This window comes from Ixodes scapularis, unplaced genomic scaffold, assembly GCF_016920785.2.
Source record: "Ixodes scapularis isolate PalLabHiFi unplaced genomic scaffold, ASM1692078v2 PGA_scaffold9__187_contigs__length_104089568, whole genome shotgun sequence".
NCBI classification, from domain to species: Eukaryota; Metazoa; Arthropoda; class Arachnida; order Ixodida; family Ixodidae; genus Ixodes; species Ixodes scapularis.
The window spans coordinates 30,549,239-30,570,276 of record NW_024609884.1 but is presented as its reverse complement, the minus strand read 5'-3'; the positions used below and the strand labels follow the sequence as shown (position 1 = coordinate 30,570,276).

General features: G+C 46.5%; 1 protein-coding gene across 1 annotated transcript in view; it reads left to right on the top strand.

Moving 5' to 3' along the window:
• Positions 1 to 21,038, top strand: part of LOC115321873 — a 276,363-nt gene that overhangs the window by 113,640 nt on the left and 141,685 nt on the right. The window contains exon 2 of the mRNA XM_040223407.2: positions 3,510 to 3,602. The gene's annotated coding sequence lies outside the window, so the exon portion shown is untranslated. The remainder of the gene's footprint in view (positions 1 to 3,509; positions 3,603 to 21,038) is intronic.

Below are 21,038 nucleotides of genomic sequence, written 5' to 3'. Positions count from 1 at the left end.
CTTTATCACAGCCTTCAGCGGTAAAGCCTTCCTGTTGAAGGCTTCTTTAGCCTCCTGCAGGAAGAAGAACCGTGAAAAAGAGGGGACTACTACGAGTGCCAATGTTCTGTTGGCACTCGGATTCTGAACTAGCAGAGTGTAAACATCTAAATAAAACGAGAAACCATCCTGGATCCCCACGCTCTTATGCCCTAATTACACTAGCTTTCTTAACTGTCATTAAGACAACAACAGTCAACTCAATCGCGATCGGCCGGAGTTACACGGCGGCGCCAACTGTCATTAAGCCGCCAACGATCATTGAGTTCAACTTAGCTGGCCTACCTCAGTTAACTGTTCGCCCCAAGGAGGTTATAATGGGCAGGAGGTGGCGTCCTAATGTCCATCGTGCGGAGCGAGGTGAAGCGGAAGTAGGCGCAGCCACAAACTCTTCTCAACCAATGGGGAGCTCGTCAATCGGTGCCGCCATTGATTTTTGGGGCAAACAACCCTCGTTGACATGGCATTGCCGTGGGAACGCTGGTGTTTACCCCTTAATTTCATGGCGGTGTCCACTGAATCGGTGTCGAACAGACGAGATTTGGAGCCCAACACTTGCCTGACCAGTAGGAAGTCGATGCGCAGCGAACTCTCTCGGCACCACGCCAGGAGTGTCGTCTACAACGAGTCGTCATTGCGCGGCTTTGGAAAGCGATTGCGTGTCAGTCGTCGTACACACGAACGCTGAGAATGGCACCGCGGGTTGAGAAAGCCGTACCAGCCCTGTTTCCAGAAGGTGTTGGTTTTACTCTGCCGTCATGAGAATGCGGGTTCGCATCGAAACATCTTTTGGTGCGTCGACCGAATCCAAAGCCAGCCGCGACAGCGAGCAGACGAAGCCTAAACCTAACGACCGAGCGGAGAGCAGACGATGGGAGCTTGGTTGAATTTAGTTTGGATGAGAGCGCGTTCGTGCGCGAGGCAGTCTGGGATTGGGTTCTTTTTCAGGCGTCGTTGGATATGACGTCATGCCGGGTCCTGCCCTATTTAAACGTCCTTGGGTTGCCCCAATAGAGCTAAAGACGGCTGCGTCCGCCGCATTTCCGCCCTTAGCCAGCGCCAGCGAAACACTTTCAAGGGATGCTTCCAAGAGAAGGGTCAAGCAACAACTTCCGTTGTTGCTCGAGTCTTCTCTTGGCGCCTCAAGGGAAGCATGCAGCTCCATGCGCCGCAATCTGGACTCTATTCATTGAAGAGTATTATCCACTCGTTAATTAACGGTGATGACTCGCTGATCCACTGGGGTTTCCACTTGAGCAAGAAGGCTTGCCAAACGACCATCGAAGGCTTCCAGCAGGTTGGTGGAACCGGCTGCATTGCTTTCAGCTAGTCGACATAACGACCCCTCTGTGATCTTGGTCAATGCAGAAGCCGTTGCATCCTCACTTGCCTCTGCGGCAGCCGCTCGCGATCGGGTATTCATAGGCAATGATCCCACCCCTGCTACCAGGGGCTCTATGTTGCGCTTTTTGGACTCCCACGGCTACTAGCTAGGGAGAAGGAAGTGACGTCAACAACGCAGCAAACGCAGATTGGATGTTGATTTTCTTTTCTTCTGTCAACATCCAAACTGCGTTTGCTGTGTCGTTGACGTCACTTCCTTCTCCCTAGTCGCCGTCGGAGTCCAAAAAGCGCAACATAGGGCCCCAAATGTTGCAGTTAACACAGGTCGTCCTATTTTAGTCCTCCTATTCGCAACTTTTAGAGATGGGGGTACCGCTGTGCGAGAATCGCGCGCCCTAGCTCCTGGACGACTGGCTTCACAATAAATGTGCTCGCCTACGCCTTCCTGGCGTGAAAAAATAAAGTAATGCTCTAATACTGCTCTTATATAGCAAAACTAGGATTACTTATGCATTGCAGACCTAGCCTCGTACTGCTGTTCTACGACCGTAATCCGGATGACAGCCATTTTTATAGGCGCCAGTGCACCCCCTATAGGTCGTGAAATTTGCATATTTCAAGTATCCTTCAGTCCCCATTCTCGTCTTTTTCATCTCTTATTTTTGTCATGTCTTCTTTCTCACTGGCTGTTATAATTTATATATAGTTTATGTATTGTTCGTCTTAGACTACAAAAATCCCGTATAAATGTTAGTTAGGAGGACAGATTTTGGCTCTGTCACAATGTTTCAAGTTTGTTTTCCGAACGAGAACAATCGACCTCGACTGACCAGACGATGTGCCATACTCCCCGCAGAGCCTCTAGCTAGGAGGTTGTCTGCCTGAAATCGAAGAGAGCTGCTGCTTTTGCCACCAACTTCTGGAGGCTAACTTCGATCAGCTCGCGGAAACACGAAGAACATGCAAAACCACCTTCGCGTTCTGCGCTGCACTTCCACCAGTTATGGAAACCTTTCGATTCTACTGGTGGCGGCACCGAGAACCAAGCCATATAATAAAAAAAGAACCTAGAAGAACAGGCTTGAAAGCAGAGGCGTATATTTACTGCAGTCGCGATAAAGCAGAAACAACAAATAACGCCGGAAAAGGGAGGTAGGGAGACACGGAGTGCACGAGACTATTTACTCGCCTACAGTCTACGTTTGTTCACCGACACGATTTTCTTTTAACTGCCTGTATATCGACCTTACTGTTGAGCGATAAACTCCATTCGTTTTCATACCCCGTCGAGCTCTTCTGCTGCCTATACACTGCCCCGACTGTTGATTCAGCCACGGTTCGATTATTTCTTCACTGTAATATTAGCGCGAGGCTCTAACATTGCCTCCGTCGCCCGAACGGCGGAACACGGTGCAGTCGCAATCGCAGCGTTCCCGTGTTTCGTTTCGAGGCTTTGCTGGGGTGTTTCACCCGGTCTTGCCGACGATACTAATTCGCCCAACGAAGCGAGCGCCTCCGCTCGAATGAGCGCGGCGAGCACGAGGCACCGGGAAGCTCGCGCCAGGCCGCCCTCACCACGGCGTGGCCATCACTGGTGCTCTCCGAGTGCATACACAAACACGTCCGCCTCAATACGGGCCGTTCTTCCCTTCGATGCGAACACCGACGCAACGGCAGATCGCTGAAGTAAACAGACCGGCGGCGAAGCGCTGGCCCCGCCCGACTGATATTCGCTAGTCTACGCTCGAGCGCGCTAAAGGCGCACAGAGATGGAAATCAAACAAAACGCGGGCTGACTCAAGTCAGCATCTCGAAGAAGAAGAAGAAACATCCAAATCTATACGAGCAGCGAGCGCTCAACCAAACGAGGCGGGGGCGGAGACAAAACAAAACAAAAGAAGAGCCAAAGAGAGGCGTTCATACCAGGGCCGAGTTGTCTTTTAATATGCGAGCTCATCGCCACTCGTGGAGCCGCGCGTCTAGGCCGCCACTAATATGACGACGGGGCCGAACCCAGTTATACCGTTCAATGCTTTTTTTGTTTTCCTTTTTCTTTTTATTACTATCCTTAACAAGTGTCGGAACGCTCCTGTTTTGTTTAATAAGGTTCTATTTGTCTCTCGCAGAGTGTGGCCCGGCGTACGGTCGAGTGTCGCCGACGTGACGTGCGGAGAAGGGGACGAAGAAAGGGGCCGCACTCCTCGAGACCGCCGAAAAGCGTGAGTATGGGCGGCGAGGGCAGACGCAGTGACCGCGAACAGCGGCGTCCTATTATCGGCGCGGTCGTTGACGCAGAAGGCACCATTGATTTCTCCCCCCGCTTCTGGCCTCGGACGCAGCTTGAGGCTCGTCCAAGGAGTCGAGTGAGCCACGCGTGGCTGGGGGGGAGGGGGGGGGGGGGGGTGGGGGGGGGGACTGCCTGCTGCCCCAGAGATCCGAGAGCTCGTCGATGAAGCGACCACCGGGTTCGCGAAGAGACTATTACCGAGAATAAAGGCAGCGTAGCTTTAATACCGGGAGCCAGACAAACAAAAAAGAGATGAACGAAAAGAAAAACCACGATGGGGACTTGTGTGGAGAGAAAACATTTTCTATGCATACTGTGAGCTGCTTTCGTAAGGTTAGGGTGTTATTCGAGAGCAGATGGAGTCACAGGCGTCATAAGAAACGCAGGGCGTGGCGAATCAAAAGCTGCTTATTCTTGCTCTGCAGCCAATCAGATGGCGGCCTTAGCCGATAAGAACGCATGAGAACCAATCACGAGGCAAGAAGCGTGAGCAGATTAAACCGCACCTACGTTTTTTCAAATGTCAGTAACTATATAGCTACGCACGAGTGAAAAAAAAAAATGAAACAATCACGTATCAAGTAATCACGACGCTGATGTCGAGAAATCCCGACAATACAAGGCATGAATTAGATTTGGATAAAAAATTGGAAGCTGGATAGTTTACGAACGAGAACACCAATAGTAATGCAGTTTGAGGATTAAGAATAAGGTACAACGCTTAATCGAAAAGAGCAACGAAATTTAAAAAAAAAAAATAATAATAAAAATGTTTTACGATTTGTAAGGAACAATAAAATAAATTTACCGTGACGTACGGACTGTGTGTATTAATGCCTTCTCTCAACTAATCACAATGCTGTGTGTAAGGACGGACCTCGCCGGATTTTATAATTACCGAAGTTTGGACGTTCCGAAAGTATCGATTCTAATTTTCAGCCCGTGCCTCGAAATTAAAGTTGGGGTTATATATTGCTCTAGCGTTAACGTTCCGGGTGTTGTTTAAAGTTCGAAAGGTGCTGCGTTTCACAGGTCGGGTGGTGATCGAGGTTATGAATTCCGGAAGAGAAGCAAATATCTCACGTACGGCCTTTCAGTTTTCTAATCAGTTCCCCTACGAACAATACGTGGAAGCGTTTCTTTCTTCGTGTAGCAAAAGTGGTTCGCCAAAACTCTTTTTCTTATAATTTTTCTTTTATTTATTAATAACATATGCAGCGTGATAGTGGCGAGAAGCACGACATTATTCACTGAGTCTAGATTAATTTTTATGTAGTGTTCATTTCTCTCGTAACGAACAAGTTGATGATTGTTTTAAGATTAATTTCAACGTGTCACCATCAATATAACTTCCCATATATGAAGACAATGACGGATTTCTTGTTTCAAGTCGCATTCATGCATGCCGGGACTAGGAATTAAACGCACGCGTTCCTGAGGTTCTAATTAATATAAATAATTATTCTATTATTCACGTCTGTAATTCTTCGTGGAATAAAACAACTGCATTTCTTCGGCAAGAATAAATTTTTTGAGGCTCTTGCTGGAGAGCCGGCGCCATAAGGAGCAAGAAGTGAATGTCGCACAATCTTAGGGATGGTATCGAGATCCAGCTATTGTTGTAACCAATAGTGTGAAACGTTTCTGGTACTAAACAAATCAATAAATCCGTGCGGTCACAGTCATATTACTATGACGTTTTCACTTCGCAATTAGGGTGCAAATATCAGCAAGTTCAGGCAAATATATGCAAATCTAAATTTCATCGACCTTGGCCGCTTGGTGTGTTTGAATGGGTCAAAATAATTTGCCGTCGGGGACTGAGGGATGCTGAGGCCAAAAGTCGCCCCTCTACCGCACTAGCGTGGCAAAGGCAGTGGTCACACAGAACGTGATGTGTTGCTGTGCGATTTTCTCGGAGCCTGTGGAAGTGTGAGACGCAGATGGAGCAAGCGGGAAAAACGCCGATGAGAGCGCTGGCGCCAGCTCGTGACAAAATAGAACCAAACACTCGAACTAACTCGACCATAGCCTCCTCTATACTGACAAAGCCTGGCAGATCGCCACGAGAAGCGGCCGACGAAATTGAAAGGTAGAGAGGCAGACAACGGATGAGAGGAGAGCCACGTGAAGGGCGCCCCGCTGCGGTGAGACGCCGAAACACACTTGTCCCGAGTGATGCAATGTCCGCTCGTGCTTCTCGCGTTCCTCGCGCTGCCGTTTCTTTTCTCGTCGGGTTTGAAAACCATGTTTCGGATACTGACCGCTGCAAAATCTGTGGGCTGACGTCCAGGTTCCCCCAGAAATGCTCTGTGCCACCAGATCCTTGCTCTCCAAATCTGCGACCGGGCACTCTGTGGCTCCGTCGTCGAACTGCCAGGCTTTTTGAGTATAGAGGAGGCTATGCATCAACCTGTTGCGGCAAAGGGGACACATCAAACGTAGTGTGTTTTGATTGTTTGTTTGTTTTTACTTTATTGTCGCTTTGTTTCGCGTTTTATGTCTTTTTTTTTTTCTCCTTCTTTTTCGGGGAGGTTTGGAGCGCGTTCGTTTTCCGGAGAATGTCTGGAGGCGTGATGTTTTCCCCCCGCCGAGAGTAACACGGATGTCCTCGAGGAAGAGGTTCGGCTGGCACTGGTGTCCACCGAGTGAGGAGTCGAGCGCTGCGTCAGTGTTCGACTGCCAGTCGGCTTATCCACTTCCGTCCCTGCAGGCTGGTTACACGAACCATGTTAGGTGCCTGCCATATAATATAACTAGGGTTCCGTGCTTTTGAAGTTTATTTCTCGCGAAATTCGGAGGGTGTTTCTCAGAGTTCGTGACCCGTTCTTTCGAAGGAACCTTGACGAGCGAAAAGGCAAGCACCCTTTTGTCAGTGGTTCGAGATTTGAAAGGAAGCTGAAGTTGTATTTCCTCAAGACCACTGACCGTGTGATCTTACAAAGTTTATTCTTAAAACACCGTTTTTTTTTTCTTTGCTTTTTTTATTTTATTGTAGTGACCTCAAATTTTTGTGTTCTTCGGATAAATCCGAATTGATGGAAAATTTGCGGGTGAGTGTTTCTCGGATTTTTTTCGGATTTATCCGAAAACACGGAACCCTAAGTATACCCCACTCTGTGTTAAAAATGAACCAGGTGTTCAAGCTGAATAGAGGCACCCCCATAGCGCGAAGGTTATGGAAAATGAGACGCAATGTTTTCGGCTTGAGTTTTTTTTTTTTTTTTTTTTTTTGTTAAGAAGGCGAGTCTATATATATTTTTCCCTCAACTCCGAGGCTTGAATTGTGTCCCATATATATATTTACGTTACACGTTTCATTACGCGAGCGTGCGTGCTACTCGCGAAATAAATGCATTCCTGAAGCATCGCGTTCTACGACAACGAAACCTCTGCCTCTCATTGGCGGGGCAGTTTTTGTAAACCCTTTTATTGGTTCTGTTCCTACGACTGCCTTCTTTATTTTTCCATCCATAACACTCGTCACGAGTAGCCCCACTTGTGCTCCCGCCTCCTGATATCATGCTTTTTGCTGGCGCATTGTGATTGTGATTTAAATGGCATAGAGGTCCCGACACAAGCACGCCTATGGTACGAAAAATCACTTGTGAGTCCTTGGCTCCAGGACAACTGTTTCTGTGGCAATTGAGAAACATTAGAGAATATGCTAGCGTACTTGACTGCATTACCGCGGACAGGTTCCCCCTGGTACAGGCGCTTGTCTCCTTATGGTGGATATTGTTACGTCACACAAACTTAGAGAAAATAGGTGTACTTTAGTCTTTATTAGTCGAAACCATGTGAGGTTTTCTTCAATTAAAGCGCGTTGCAATAAAACAAGTACAATATATTTTTTGACGGGTAATGGGGGGTTATGGCCTTAAGATGTATTAGTAATTCCCCCGATCTGATTAATTTTTTAAATATATACAACCATTGTGTGTCAGTCTGAGAGACGGCACTGTGTTGTAAGCTAATAAGTGAATGATGGCGCAAGAAAAAAAAATGGACCCAAATCGCTGCTGCCGCCACGCTGATTATCGGAGAAATGCGTGAGCATTTCGCGCAGCGGTAGCAGAGCATGGTGATGCAGCCTCTCAGCAGTTTTCCGCGGGGTGAACATTCCCGAAACCCCTCTTCTTCCTGGTGCAAGCAGATCAGTTCACTTAGAGTGTGCATGAAGGGCGAGCGCGCAATGCGCGTAAAACGACAAAGCCATTTCGTTGTGCGTATTTATTCACCGCGAACGTGCGCTTAATCCTGCAGCGGATAGATCATGCATATGATTGTGATCGTTGCACCTGTGCAAAGTGAAGTACGCCGCATGTGCCACCGTTCGAATGTTATTTATGTAGCGACAGGGGCATTATAGAGACTAATATAGCATATATATATATAGCATTATAGCGACTAATATAATGCTGAAGAAGTGCGACTTCCTCAGCATTAGATTAGAATTTAGGAAGCTCATGTAATATTGCTTTGCTCTGTCGCGAACTGTTTAAACATTTGTGGAAGACGGAAAAGCGTTTTCTGTGATTTCGAATAATGCTTCAGATAACTGGTTTATTTATTTATTTATTTATTTACTCCCTCAGGGCCGGAAGGCATTATAGAGGGGAGTGGACACACACATCTAATTGCTCACAAAGACAAACAGTAATTAGGCAGGTAAACAAAAAAAAAAACAAAAACAGAACATTGTTAAAATAAAACACTGTCAACCAAAATCAAAAATATATTCGTAAAGTGCAACTCTGAATCCGGCACTCTCGGCTATGCTGGCAACAGGTTCGCGAAGGCGATTCCAGTCCTCGATGTCATGGGTACGAAAAACTGAAGAAAGCTTGAGGTGCGACACTGAGGGATGCCAACTTTATCTTGATGGTCGAAACGTAATGAGACGTATGATGGTTGTGTTAAAAGATTCTGACGAAGATTTGCATTATGGTGGTCAATTTATGAAACAAACATAGACCAGATATTTTTCTACGTAGGGAGAGGTCAGGCAAGCTTGGGGTAGTTTTCATTGCTGTTACGCTAGATGTGCGATCAGAATCGAACAGAACGGTTTTGAGTAGCTTCTAATGATAACGCAAGCCCGGGTCGCAGATAGCGGAAGAATACTCAAGTTTACTGCGGACCAATGATTTGTAAAGAAGTAGTTTTAAGGACAGTGGGGCAAGAGAGAAGTTCCTTTTTAGAAAGCCTAACATACGGTTAGCGTTTTTAATTATATATTCAATATGAATATTTCATGAAAGGTTGTTAGTGATATGAACACCAAGATATTTATATGAGGACGCGGATTCCAGCTCAACAGTTCTTATATGGAACGAGGAACAGGTGTTATTTTGACGTGATACTCTCATAGATTTGCACTTGTTAATATTGAGTTCCATTTACCATTTATCACACCAACGAGAAATACTGTCAAGGTCAGAATGGAGTGCGAGAACGTCAAAATCATTAGTTACTTCAGAATAGATGACACAATCGTCTGCGAAGAGACCAACTGAGGATGAAATATACGAAGGAAGGTCATTAATATATATTAAAAACAAAAGAAGGCCGAGTACTGAACCCTGGGGGACACCAGAAGTCACAGGAGAGGGGTGCGAGTTAATCCCATTAACATGAACAAATTGAAAACGGTTAGTTATAAAAGCGTTGATCCAAGTCAAAACATGAGAGTCAATGTTCAGTTTACTGAGTTTATACAAAAAGAGCCTATGTGAAACCTTGTCAAATGATTTAGAGAGATCTAAAATATGCAGTCAACCTGAGAGGAACGATTGAGGGAAGCGTGAAGTTTATGCGTAAGTGTTAATAGCTGAGTTTCGCACGAGAACAGTTTTCTAAAGCCATGTTGAGCAGGAGAAAAGAATCTATGGGAATTAAGAAAATTAACGAGATGCAAATAGATTATGTGCTCTCAAATTTAGCAAGGGACACTTCTTAAGGAAATTGGTCGATAATTTCTTGGGCTGGATTTGTCACCACCCCTATGGATATGAATCACCTTCCTGACACTCTAAAAAAATGTTTGTGCGTCTACTTTCACGCACAGCACTCGGAGAGCCAATCACCGCAACTTACGGGGGAGCTCAGCGAGTGACGATGCCGAAACATATGTTTAGACCAAAAACCTCAGTCTGAGTTGCGACATTAAGCAATGCAAAACGCCACGCTTGCATTGCTAATGTCACACCTCAGACTGCGTTTTCTGGTCTAAACATATGTTTCGGCATCGTCACTCGCTGAGCTGCCTTCGTAAGTTGCGGTGATTGGCGTTCCGAGTGTTGTGCGAGAAAGCAGACGCACAGGCTTTTTTTTTAGACTGTGGGCTGCGGTCGGGGACTTGCAGTCCATGGAACGGACTGTGCGGAACCCAGCAAACTAGCAGCGTCGAGACCCAAGTTTTGAGAATGTCTGAGTGGCCGGAGCAATCTGATATGGCTTAGTGATTCAGCGTTGGCCGCAGTAGGAGCGCGTACGAAAATACAGCGGTTACGCTGCTCAACTCTATATGTCGCTCTGGTGAGTGACTTGCTTCCAGCGACGCGGACCCATTGAAAGGTTTCTTTCGATAGCTATTGTTGCGTATAGTGCGCTCATGCGTCAAAGCGTCGTTTAGGGCTAGGGGGAGATAAACTGTAAACCGTATTTGCTGCCGTGTGGCGCTCACAAACTTGTTCTACACTCTCAGAAAAAAAGGGTGTACTCTTATACCCTTTGTCCCATATTATACACCCCAAAACTTCAATTCCACGTACAGCGCCCTATAGTTCAACAGACGGCCCCAAATTTTACGAGGGGCTTGATAGCCGTGTGGTACAACTTGTTAAAATAGCTAATGTATGTGTTACTGACTACTAAAAAGATAATCAGGGTTTCTTGGCCCTACTGCAAAAACTCAGTGTTTTCTTTCTGTGGTCTCTGATACGTACTTTAGCTATTTAAAAAGTTGTATCGCACCGATATCAAGCCCCTCGTAAAATTTGGGGCTGATCTGTTCGACTCTGGGGCGCTGTACGTCGAAATGAAGTTTTGGGAAAGGTATAAAGCGATACCATTTTTTTTTTTTTTTTTTTAGTGTGTAGCGAAGGAAAAACGTAGTCGAAAGTCCTATGCACTCTGTGCGGGAACTATAGGGGACGCTTTGAAAAACGCGCGCAGCGCCGCTAGCGGAGGAGCTGGCGTTCGACTGTGAGGCGCGTTCAGCAGCCTGCGGCGCCTTTTCGCATGCCAAGCTGTGGCGGCGGAAGCGCGCACGGACGAAACTTTTGCTTTTTGAGCCGATAAGTTGAGGGTGGCGTTGCATGAGTGCTGGGGCAGAAGGGCATTTAGCTGTTCTCCACTTCTTATATATTGAGTTTGAGTCGTTATTAGGGGTAATTTCTTTAGTTGCGGCCGAGAAAGGAATTGGAGCAATTTTCCGAAAAACAAGACGGCCGCCACCATAATTGCTCTGAGTGGGAAATTTATTTCGCTCGTCGCTGTAAACGTAGGACTGCTGGAACGATGATATTTGGAGGCGAGTGAGAGGTTCACTAAGTTTGTGCACTAAGTCGGCCAAGTTTCTTTAAGACTGCAGGTGTGAAAGTTATGTTTCTAACGAATAAAGAAATAAAGCTGTACGGGATATCCAATATTGGACCCAAAATGTTGTGTTAAAGCGGGCTGTGCAAAGTGCAGATTTGGGCACACAGGTGCTTGGACTTGACAGTAACACGACACAGCACTTAATATACAAAAAAAAAATAGGTGGCATAGGGAAACCGGGTGAAAATTTGGTTTGGGCGGCGTAACTCAATGGGAACCGGTTTTGACTATAAAAAGGCTGTCAAGAGAATACCACTGGTCGGGGGAGGTGGAGACTTTAGAGGTAGGAAGGGACTAGTGGACTGTACTTCCAATTGAAACAACTTTACGAAAGGTGGTTCCAAAGCCGATAAAACAAAGTTTTCGGCCAACACACGGTTTGGCCGCCAAGGGCTTTTGCGGTCAGCTGTTTTGTAATAACCTGTTGTGCGAGGTGCTGATTTTCGCCGCACAGGTACTTTGATATGACCGTCACTTGGCACAACACTTATTATAACAAAAAGAGTTGGCATAGCGAAACCAGGTCGAAATTTATTTTGGGCGGCGTAACTAACTGGGAACTGGTTTTGACCGTCAAAGGCTGTCAGAGAATACCACTCATCGTGGGAGGTGCACACTTTACAGGTAGGAAGGGACCAGTGGGACGGTACTTCCAGTTCAAACCACTTTGCGATAGGTGGCTCTAAATCCTAGAAAACAAATTGTTGTCTACAGAACTCAAGTGTCAGCGTTTCCCCATCCAAAAGGAGGCTGATCAAGAAAGAAAGCACACCACATAAACTTCCATACTCAAACGTCGATTCTCCAGTGATTCCGAGTTTTATTGTTGTTTTCTTTAGATCTATATTTGTCACTTTTTTTACCGTTCGAATCTTTCTTCATAAAGTACAGATTGCGTGCCATACTTGTCTGGAACTATCATCGACACGTACGATGGGGACGAAACTTCTTTGGAGGGCATTCCTCCAACGAAATTGGCACTGCATACCCGCGAGTGTGGGATGGCATTTCAGTTCGTCCCATCGGCGCTGACACATGTAGGCGTTACTGGTACGAATAACAAACGCAGAGCGCAAAGCGGCAGTGTAGAATATGTCAGCCCTGCCGACACAGTGGCAGACATGATCGGGAGACCAAATTTCTCGCGTCATACGGCACGGCTCCATTGTGAAACTTTGTCGCCACGAGATACGACGCATAACTATCGAAGCACTTAATGACGCAGCACAGGCAGCACTTCATGCTGTGAACCCAGCGCAACCGGACCACTCCGACTTCAATGCGTACCAACGTACGCGGCGTGGTTTCGGTTTCGTTTTCTCTGGGGTTCTCACTGCCTACCTTCGGTACCGGCCGCGCGGCGGCGCGCCAGTCGCGTCGCACGGAGTGTATAGGAGACCGACGAACCGGGTCTGTCTCGTAAAATATCCAGAGTATTTTGGCGCGAAGGGTTCATCGCAGCTCCGTGCATTATTTGGTTGTCGGAAGAGCGCGTTGTCTGCTCGTAAGCCCCAGACACAGCCGTCTTTGCCTTTCCTTCCCTTACGCCAGCCCGCAAGGGACGCCGTTCCCCTCCCAAATTGACGAGGCTAAGACACGGCGCCGGTCCATTGTTCCGGACCTGGCTCAGCCTATACTCCGTTCACCTTTAAGCTGGCACTGCGGTGGAAGCTACGCGCTCGCCGTATCTAATCAACCGCCTCACTTTTATCACCGGACCCCGCTCTCTGCGAGTGGCTATTGGGGGGGGGAGGCTGAGTTTGTCAATGAGCTCCCAGCTTCCACATCACTGTTAGCTAGGAATGAACAGAAGTATAGTTTCAGGCAGCGCAACAAACTCTTGCGAAGTCCAAGCGAGGAACTCGGGGCATCGTCAGCCAAGCCTCTAAACCGCAAGGGGGGAGGCGAGAATGTCTGGAGAGAAAGGAGAAGGGAAGACGCTGCGAACTTAATTAAGCTAATTAAAGACGCCTCGACGCGATGGAAGTAAAATGGAAACGACTTTCCTGTTGGCGCTACTTGGATTAACAAGACTAATCCGGAGGATAGCCGAGACTGAGGAGAAAGGCCGATTCCCTGAGGGTAAGCTCTCGTCGTGAATTCAGCTGCGGTCAAAGAAAACATCGTTTTTTTCCTAGCTTAAGATGTAATAGTAAAAAAAACAAAAAAAAAACATTAATGCTAACTTGGCGATACGATAGCGGCACCCCTGGCGCTGAGCCTTTATTCGTCGTTATTGTCTCTGGGCAAGCGGGAAATATTTCCATCGAGAAACCCTCGTATGGTTCGTGCGGACCCCTAATTCTGTCCGGAGTTGTGTTACATCAAATGGCAAATTTGTTTTGCAAGGCTAGCATACAAATTCAAACATCCGATATTTATCGATTGAAGCCTGTAAGGCTCGCCGCGACAAAATATTGACGGCAGACAAGAAGCCGTTGTTATCCGGCGCTAAAGCTATTTTGAAGGTGGCCATTAGCTGCTCGAGTTTTGGCTCGCGTGTGGTGGAGCTACGTACGTATGGGGAAAATACTTGCAAAAATGTGTCCAAATACAAATGCAACAAATTTCGACAAAATGCATTTAATTACGAGGTCCATTACATTTTACAAATATAATTGAAAACAAGTACCACAAATTGTATTCGATCATGTTCAAGCTTTTACAAACACGTTCCGTTCCCGTAGTTTGATGATCTGCATCTTAATTTTGCCCCGAATAAAATGTTAAAGAAAAAAACGGAAATCCCGTTTCTTGATAAAGATCGAAAGGGAAATTGCGACTTCCGAAATCATTTTTATATGGCGTAAAACAGGCTGGCACTTACAGCATTAGGACAGACAATATATTTTGGAATATAAGTTCGGTGCGAACTTATTTGCGAAGGTTGCCTAAAAGGTCTCGCACAACTCCAGCAACAAAAGCGTTTGAAATCTCGAAGCACTTCGTAGGATAAAAGAAAGCAACCCCATCAACCACATACAAAAAGCCAAAACTTGTACCCCACCCATGCGTTCCTTATTTATGTTAATTTTATTTTATGCTTATTGATAAGTCAGGCTCGTGACGTATGAATCTCATCAAGAAGAAAAGGTTTACATATTTATTCGACTGGAATTATATTTTTGGAATACACATTTTTCGGTATTAAAATAAAATAGGAAAATACATTCCCCAATAATTAATTGAAGGCAAAATAAAAAAAAAATAAAAAACACACACAGATAATTTTTAAGTAAATATTTTAAACCCTTGTATTGAAATTCTCTCCATTCTTAGTGCTGAGAAAAAAGTGACCAAATGCAAGTTATGATTAAAGAAATTCGACTAAAGAATAAGCGGCGACTATACAATAGGGGGGAGGTCTATACTAATACTGACGCGTTATAGACGCTTTGCAGCAGCTGTGCATGGACGCCGCCATAACTGACCTTCAGTTTTTGTTTCCACTTATTCTGTTTATTTCACTTCATCATTACCATAGCAGGCCAGGTTATTGCCATCCTAGATTCAACTGTGTCCTTTTCTAAAGCATCGGCCTTTGTAGAGGATCGTCAACGACCGTTTCAGTTGCTCGGCATCTCGGTGATACAAGAGAAGGTCAGCAATGGCGGCTGTAATTTGGCGCGTGTGTAAAGCGTCTATACTTCACAATCAAAAGCATCAATTGGAGAGCTCAGTTTCTCTTTGCACAAGTCGCGAGGGTTTCTACAACGAGAGAATTGTAAAGGCTCAGTCGCGCAATAGCGCATGACTGCATTACGTGGAGGGACGGCGCGCACTCGTTTTCAACTCAAGAACCTTAGTAAAAAAAGTCCGGCTCTTCACAGAGCATTACTAATTTCAACCTTTATGTATAGAAGTAAGATTTATGTAGGTGCATTTTAGATTATATATATGTTATCTTATCAAGACGTACGTGTTTTAAGCTCCAAAAAGCATCGCTTCTCCCTCTGACAACCAAATCTTGTAAGAACTACTTCGCACTGCGTATGAACAATGCACAAAACTTGCTTTTTTCTTGAGGTGAAAACGAGTGTGGTTACCGAGACATTCGTGCTTCGTATGAAGCCTGGCAACTAACTCTAATAGTTGAGTTAGTGGCTCGGACGGGTCGTACGACGCGTCAATTGACCTGTCCAATGTTGGGATTTTCCAGCAAGAGATACCCGTAGCAGCGCGAGAAAAAAGGTTGCGTGGAGTGGTCGATCCACTAGTTTGGACCACGGTGTAAGATAATACTCTTCAGGTGAGGACAGCGCGCCCCTCGCGACGTGCCCGTTAAAGTTCGCTCTTCACTCTCTCTCACTATGGTTTCAAGCGGCGCCGGCAGGTGACTCGTCGACAACGTGGGCACGTACAAGACGGCTCGTGCCGCCTTATGTATCCCACGCGCAGAGCTCCAGCGAGGTTGTCGCACGTGCAGAGAGACCACGGTGTACCGGGGTTTCATGGCAACGAGATAATGTTTTTCGCTCTCACACAGTTTCGCCGTTTGGCCACCGGCGACACTGTCAGCCGCGGGCACGGTGGCAGCGGAATGATGCAGCCTTGCGCATGCCCGTCGAACGAACAATATATGATTCCTCGCGCCGTGCGTTCAGCCCTGCCGTGTTTTCACCTAAAAAGTGTATCTTACACCGTGGTTTAGACTGACCTTTGAAAGCAGCTAATTGCGCCCCTGCTTGGAATTCCAACGATCGTGCATCTAAAAGGTACCAAGAAGGTATTATCTTCTTTTTTTTTATCTCTCAGTACTATACAATGTTTCATACTTAGTGTACGACTCTATGAAAGCTGCTGGCGCGAGCGTGGGGTTTGATCTCGTTGATCGTTTTCACGCGTTCTCGCGCAAACGAAACTACAGATGAAGGCATGCGCTAGCGCCAGTAGCTTTGACGGCGTTGTATAGGAAAGGAGCACGCCGCCTCTGTCGCCTATTGTTCGTACACTGTTAGCGAAAATGTAATATTTCGCCTGTTTACACCCCATTTTCACTCGTTAGCATATTTTTACACGCTCTGCTAGTGATAAATCGTCAAAAAATTACTTGGGGTAGTAAAAATTGGTGTTTCGGTTTCGGTTTACACGACTAGGCGTGTAAGCAACACTGAAAACACCCCAGCCCAACACCCCAAAACGTCGAGCGCCATGTTGCTTCTGCCTTGAAGCGGTACGGCGGACGTAGCAGCCGAAGGTGAGTGTTTGATTTTTTTTATCAAGTTTGTATAGAATGTAGCACGTCTCAGATTTTTATTACATGACATTCAAGAACGTTAGATTTGCTTTGAGCAAGCCGGCTCAGGCGTTGAGCCCGATTCACACAACCGGCGTTTAGCCACCCCGTCGATTGGAAACGACTCGACTGCTCGCCGGTTCTTTTGCGCGAGCTTTCGCTCGGGCGCTGTGAACCCTATGAACTGTGGTGCTCAAAGCTAGCACAATTAGGCACGGCTAGCGTCCCGGTGGAAGCTGCAGAGAGCGGAAACCGAAGACACCGTCGCAAAGCCGCGATCCTGCGCTGATCGTTGTCCCGCCGCTCTCTCCGGCAATATCGACACTTCGCTGCTGGGTGTCTCGTATTTCGACGTTTTAGAGAAACTTGGCATTGGCAAGCGCGAGGAGTCTCTATATCGTTTTCTCCGTCGCCTGCGTGGAGGAAACACGGTGGCGATAGAAACATATGCTCATGCAGTCAGTCAACTTGGACAATCCCCCTGTTCCCTCAATCCTATCGCATTCTTTGACTGCGTTTGTGACAACAACGTTTCCCCAGTGTGAAAGCTTTCAGTCACAACGGGCTACAAACTGGGTTGTGCATTGCATGTAGCCCTGAGGGAATTCTTCGCCGGAGACAGCAGCACATTAGTTTCATTGGTAAGGTGACCGGCCACTAACGTGTTTGGCAAATGAAGCGATCACGGGTAAGTAGAAATGCAAACAATGTTGAATGAATATTAAGGTGGTTGTAGCCAGAGCCTGCCAGTTGAAATCAACCTTTAACAATATAGTCTGCGGTAACTTCTTTTTGCACTTAGGATTGCAATTTTAAACACAAAGCCACTCCACATAGCTGTCGAAAATCGTGTAAACAACAGCAGTCATCGTCCCCGGTTCGGATGAGCAAAGCCTTAGCTTGATGAAAAGAATGGCGGTCTATACTTCTTGGTTGTTTCAATCACAACCTCGCACAGCTGAACAGACAAACAAATCAAGGAAATATATCCCGTGCTGGCTTGCAAATCACAGCACACAAGCAGGGTACATAGCAGAGCAGAAAACACTGGCAATGAGCACACGGAGGCATGCAGCTTCCTTTCTTTTTTTCTCGGCGAATGATTGGTTTGCTGCAGCATTCCGTAAGCACGTCGACATTCAAAAGTTGAGCCTGATCTGTCTTGCAGTGCCTTGCGGAACGGCAAGTATCGCCCACCATTCCACAAGGCACTGCAGGACTCGCAAATGTGTGAACAGTGCTTTGCAATAAAGGCCATGATCGGGCAGCAGGTGCCCATCTAAAGACATTTAATATTGATTGGCATTGAACTAACCTTTGGGCTTCATCACGTAGCAAGCATGGGTGAGGTATAATTCAAGAACATTTAATGTTCGACGAGTTTAATACGTTGTGGTGCTTTCCCATCTGTTTCGGTGTCACGGAGTGGGGTTCAAATTAATAAAAATAATTCAATGATCCACTCTGAGAATAAACGAGAAATTACGGGAAAAGAACAAGAGAGCTAAGTTCGACCATTGACTAGCGCTAGGTCCACGCCTGGTGTATAATCAGTAGAGAAAGATGATGACACAGGGAGGATAAGCAAACAAAAGATTAGATTTAATAAAGTGAAAAACTAAGCTGTACACGGCAATAGAGCACTCAACACAAACCACACTCCAGCTCAAAGCTATGGAGCCCTGCGAGCCAGAAACTAATACTAAAAAGACTCGACGCTCATAAAACCGGAATAAGCCAACAAAACAGTGACGAAAACCCGACACTAACAACGAGAGCAAACCGAGATGGAGCTCGAACGTTACCGTTACACACATGGGATAATCCCCCAAAACAGTCGCGACAGAAAGTAGCACCGTGTAAAATTCTTCCCAACATTCAACAATTCGTACTTCAGAGTCAGAGAATGCAGTAGACAAGTCCTAGAAAACCAGGCTTAGCTTTCCGGTAGGTGCCGAGTCCAGAGCAGTCCGTAGTCTGGAGTTGTCGGCCGAAGAACGGCGTCTCGAAGTCCAGCGGTCCAATTAGAGGCTTGATGAGGTCGACACCGCGCACCACACAGCCACACACGCTTCAGCACAACAAACTCAAACACTTGTCCGACAGGCAGGGCAGAAGCCAAAAATTACACGTTCCAAGACTCATCTGCAGGGAGTAACCACGTTGAGTAGCGACCCGGCCAGCTCTGGGGTTGGACTACCTTCTTTGTTCCCGAACCCCCTTTTATAGGCTCGCGACCAACCTCCCGTTTCCCCGCCTTTCGGGTCAGTCAACTTTCAAGAAAAACAAAGCTACACAGCAACGACCCAAATGGCAAAACCTATTACATTTTTCAGACAACCAAACATGTGTGCCCATCCATTCACCCCGTACGAGTCCAAAAACATCAATTATCGCCGATACATAGAACACGACAGGCGGCAGACTGAGCAAAGCCGCCGCCTTCAAAAAGCGTGCTAGCCAGCGTAAACATCTTTGTATCCCGGCGGCGCCCCTGCATGTCAAATCGGCACCATACGCGAGCCAGCATACGCACCCCTCCGTCCGCGAGGTCAAAGCCACAAACTGTGACCTGGGATGATCTACGTCGCCCGTTAACAAAAACCCATTCCGCAAACGAGCAAATTCGTTGGGGACCTAGAAAGGAACTACGACGGGACGAACTGAGATTAAAAGTGGCACCACACTCCCCCTTTTTGACCGTACCAACACTTAAAGTGATCCAAAAAAAAGATCATAAAAGTATTTAAAAAAAATGAAGAGAAGCCTGAATTTGTGACACCCGGTTTCTCCATCCTGTGTTTTTTTTGTGCTTTTTCTATTACGAAGCGAGACATTATTCCAGCCGTAGGCACCAGATGTAATTCCCGTCTGCGATCATAAGATTATAGGATCCTAACTGCCGGCAGCTAAGTGTCAATTACATCCGGCTTGTGCATACAGTGCAACATCTTTTGCTATTCAGCCGATCATCACTTTACAGCCTGGGTATCTGTTCTTGTAAACGACAGTAGTGCTACATGTTAAACGGCTCTAAAGCGATGGAGCAAACTCACATCTCATTATCTTTTAGCTGAATAAACTGTTTGTTTGGTTATGCTTGTTATCCAATTTTTGTTTTAAATTTAATTTTCTCATATAAACACCTTACATTATAGAAAAAAAATATTTTTATAGTACGGAGGTGTCCATATTAAGAAGACATGACTGTATCATCTTTGAAACTAGTTTGCCACAGCCAGTGTTATAATATGTATTGATTTTTTATGCAGTGCCTGCCTTTCCTTGCCCCTTGTGAGGACGACTGAGAAAGCGACTTTGCGCCACAACGACGGATGGCAAGTGTCCCAAGTGTCGTCACCTATAGTGGTCATGTGCTATGTGTTCGCAGGATTGTAAGCCGACCGTGGAGCACTTTCAAAAGGGAACTTTCGCCATGTGCACAGTATGGCCGTGTACAATACGGGGCACGTACAGTCAGAAGAATTATGAGAGGGAACATGCGAGCGCGTGTCACTTGGTACAGGCAGAGCAGCTTAGCAAGTGTCATGCTTGTGCACTGAGGGGCCCTGGTTTGAAGAGCCGAGGCAGAAGTTTCAGCGGCGATGTCACCGCCCTGGCGGCTTGTCGCCGAAGCAGAAACGGGGTTAGCTAGCTTTGCTCGTGGCTGGCTTTGTGTAGTGTGTGTAGACTGGGAACATAGGCTTATGAACTTCGGCAACAAGAATACTACACGGCTTTGGTGTTTTGGTACGAGCAACAAACGTGACACTATCTGCTACGACTAGCTACGACCACCCACCGCAGCGGTGAAGGCATCCAAGAAGCAGAACCTGTGTATTACGCCGTTGCCGTAACCCAACAGTGCTCATTTGTCATGGAGGGCTTTCCGCCCAGAGACTTTGCTCGTCACTGAGTGTTATTTCCCGTGTTTCTCTTTGTGTGCGCAGTGGCTGGACGGGCCTCATACAGCAGTTATTCAGTCTCAAAGGTGACTAAACGTTGAGGGTGGATGGACTTGCAGCAATCCCCTCGGTTGGTGCATGTGACAGAACCTTTGTACGGCATCATCGGGAGGATGCTGTTGTGAGTTAGCAAGTTGTCCAATTGTATGTTCATTATGCTAATATTTGAAAAAGCTTGTTTAAAAGGATGCTGGACCAAAATTTGGATTTCATAAAATAAGGCCGCGGAAGCTTTGAATGGGAGCTCTACAAACTCCGAAACATCACTCATACATTAATATCTCAAACGGATGGCCGTATTCTTGGAAAGGAAAGGGCACAATGAAACAAGAAATGTGACATCATACTTCTCCTGGTACACTTTAGAATGAGGGGAAGCGGCCTCGCTTCTCTCATTCCCGCTTCGGTTCACCTGCTTAAGGGGATGAAGCCTAGAGGAGAGGGAATGAGAATCGCGACATCACATGTCTCGTCGGCCTTGTTGAATCCCACATGTTTCCAAAAATACGGCCATCCGTTAGAAATAATGCTCTATGTGTGATGCTTTGGGGGTTTTGCAGCG